Genomic DNA, 3,361 nt, shown 5'->3' with positions numbered 1-3,361 from the left:
GTCGCTGCTAACGGCTAGCCTTATTTTTTCACATTGAGCTCAAAACCCTAACGCTGCCGCCCGGGAAAATGTCCGCCGCCGCCGCCCGCCCCCTCGTCACCGTGCAGTCGCTGGAGAACGATATGGCTACTGACGGAGGAGCAGCCAGTCTTCCACTTCCAGACGTCATGAAGGCCGCCATCCGCCCCGACATCGTGAGCTTCGTGCACGGCCAGATCTCCAACAACGCCCGCCAGCCCTACGCCGTCTCCAAACGCGCCGGCCACCAGACCTCCGCCGAATCCTGGGGTACCGGCCGCGCTGTCTCTCGTATCCCCCGTGTTGCCGGAGGTGGTACTCACCGCGCCGGGCAGGGAGCCTTCGGTAACATGTGTCGAGGCGGAAGAATGTTCGCCCCGACTAAGATCTGGAGGCTCTGACACAGAGCCGTCAATGTCACCCAGAAGCGCCACGCTGTCGTTTCGGCGATCGCGGCTTTGCCGTTCCTTCACTGGTGCTAGCCCGCGGCCACAAGATCGAAGAGGTTCCCGAATTGCCTCTTGTCGTTTCCGATTCTGCTGAGGCCGTCGAGAAAACTAGCTCCGCTCTGAAGATCCTCAAGCAAGTCGGAGCCTTGGCTGATGCTGAGAAGGCGAAGGACAGCCAAGCAATCCGCGCTGGAAAGGGGAAAATGCGCAATCGGCGCTACATTTCGAGGAAAGGTCCTCTTGTCGTCTACGGAAATGAGGGATCTAAGCTGGTTAAGGCTTTCCGTAACATCCCTGGTGTTGACGTGGCGCATGTTTCGCGTCTCAATTTGCTCAAGCTTGCTCCCGGGGGACATATCGGGAGGTTTATTGTGTGGACCAAATCTGCTTTTGAGAAGCTTGATGAGGTTTATGGCACCTTTGAGAATCCCTCGGAGAAGAAGAGTGGGTATGTTCTGCCAAGGGCTAAAATGCTAAATGCTGATTTGGCTAGGATTATCAACTCTGATGAGTTGCAATCTGTGGTGAAGCCGATCAAGAAGGAGGTGAATAGAGCTCCATTGAAGAAAAATCCTCTGAAGAACCTTAATGTCATGTTGAAACTCAACCCGTACGCCAAGGCTGCGAAGAGAATGGCTCTTCTGGCTGAGGCGCAGAGGGTCAAGGCCAAGCAGGAGAAGCTTGACAAGAAAAGGAAACCAATCACAAAGGTACCGTTCTCTATTTCTCTCTCTTATGTTGAAATTTGCTTATGATGATTACTTGTAGTTAAGATATCAAATTTTCTCAATGAAACTGAATTCCACGAGTTAACTAAATTTATTTATTGTGTATAATTTGGTGTGTAATAGGAGGAAGCTGCATCTATCAAGTCGGCAAGTAAGGGTTGGTACAAAACTATGATCTCTTATAGCGACTACACTGAATTTGAAAACTTCACAAAATGGTTGGGCGTATCTCAGTGAGGAATCTGCATCTTGAAACGTTTTATTTTTTGGTTTGCACTGTTTTTGAGTTATGACTCGAGAGTTTAAAAATAGCCACCAAGGTTTTGAGACCTTAAACTTACATGGAGAGAGATCTTGTTTAAACCTTTATTTACTTAATTTTATGTTTTCCGCCTCCACTTCTATTCTCTGTTTTTTACGTTTGTTTTGTCTCTATCTTTTTCCAATCACACAAACTCATATGTGGCACTATAGTTAGTTAGGCTACTTAGTTTTAAATCATGAGTTTTGAAATTTTCATTTTAGAGTAAGAGATCAAATGCGCCGCTGTTTCCTGAATTTACAAAATTGTCACTATAAATTCTAATTGCCGTGCGATATATTTGCACACTATGGCTTAATTGATGGTCACATACAGATACAGGTCTTTGTTGAGATTACAACAACAATATTAAAACCAAACGATACCAGTTTAGACTAATGACGCAAATATTCCATTCAATCCAAATCGTTATTAGGTAGGTACGCTGTATAACAAAGTTTTCAGTACACAAGGAAAATGGGTGGAGGGATTATCAGACCAGGTTGCTTTGGCAGACCCTCGCTGAATAACTAAAGCTTCCTCTATCCTACCCATGCAATCTTCCCCGGCCTGACCTCGAGTCCATTCAGATATCGCACCCAGTGTTTCCTTGCTTGTCACCTTCCACGAGCATTTTGAGGGAAATTATATATCTTCATACTCGGTATTCAGGCATTGCATCCGCCTGAATCTTTACCAAGTTATGATGGCAGATTCAGTAGTGCTGCCAGAGCTGTTGCATCATTGCCACCCTTTCGCAGCCCACCTCAAGCTTGATTTTAAATGTCACCCCACCTGCTTATCTGATTCTTTCATCTTCATCGGCTAGCTTTGTTTGCAGTTCTCCTCACTTCATCCTCCTCTTTATTAAATTTGATACTACTGCCACTTTAACCAGTCCCATGTGCTTGCTCAAACCCTTGATTCTCCTTTACTGCGAAGCCATCAGCTAAGGCGTTGAGGTCTTCTCGAACACTCTGTTCCCATAATTCTATGGCTTTAACAAGATCCGCTCCTCCGTATCTTGCATCTTCCTCATAGATAAATGTGATGAACGTAGTTCTCATAATGGCTAGGAACATCAAAATTGACAACTAGTTCAAGATCTTTAACATCTAAACCTCTAGGGGCAATATTTGTAGCAATCAATATACTGCAAACATTACTCTTAAAATCAGCTAATGTGGATTCAGAGCCTGTTTGATCCTTTTCCCCATGAAGTGATTCGCACGGATATCCATATCTAACCAAATCGTTACACAGCGCATCACACTTCTCTTGGGTATGAACAAAAATTAGTATCTTCCCCTTCTCATACCATCTCCAATTAGATGCCCGGCATGTTTGCTGTTGGCCTATGGGTTTCGATTTGTGTGTTTAAATGCTCAACGTGCAATATATGAAACTAGATATATTTCATGTCCGTAATTTTCATTGTGTATCAATAAATTACAACCTGAATTATCAACATTGACTGTTAAGTAGTACAAGACTTTTAATGTTTTGCTGTGCTTCTTTTGCCAAGTGATATAAATGTTTATAATAAAATGAAATAATCGACGGAAAGTGTAATGTGAAACATCCTATATATACTATTTTACAAAGATTATCGATTAAACTAGAATGATCGAAGAATGAAAACTTAATGTATAGTTTGTAGTTTGAAGTTTGTAGTTTGACTGTGTAATAGAGATTGATGCAGTTGTGGGTGAGAAAATCAGGAGTGAGATGAAGAAATTTTAGATTAATAGTGTATAACTTTAGTAAAGAGTGGGGTTGGCTCAATTATGGAAAAGATGAAACTAGAAAATCCACAACGCAAACAATATTATACTACATGTGCAAACATGCAACTGGCTACTTAT

The 3,361-nt window shown here is 43.2% G+C and overlaps 1 pseudogene; it reads left to right on the top strand.

The window, feature by feature from the left end:
- Window positions 1–1,599, top strand: LOC121799220 (annotated as a pseudogene).
- The last annotated feature ends 1,762 nt before the right edge of the window (window positions 1,600–3,361 follow it).

This window comes from Salvia splendens, chromosome 1 (assembly GCF_004379255.2).
Source record: "Salvia splendens isolate huo1 chromosome 1, SspV2, whole genome shotgun sequence".
In the NCBI taxonomy this organism is placed as follows: Eukaryota; Viridiplantae; Streptophyta; class Magnoliopsida; order Lamiales; family Lamiaceae; genus Salvia; species Salvia splendens.
The sequence above is the reverse complement of the archived record's forward strand: the minus strand, read 5'-3'. Positions and strand labels throughout refer to the sequence as shown.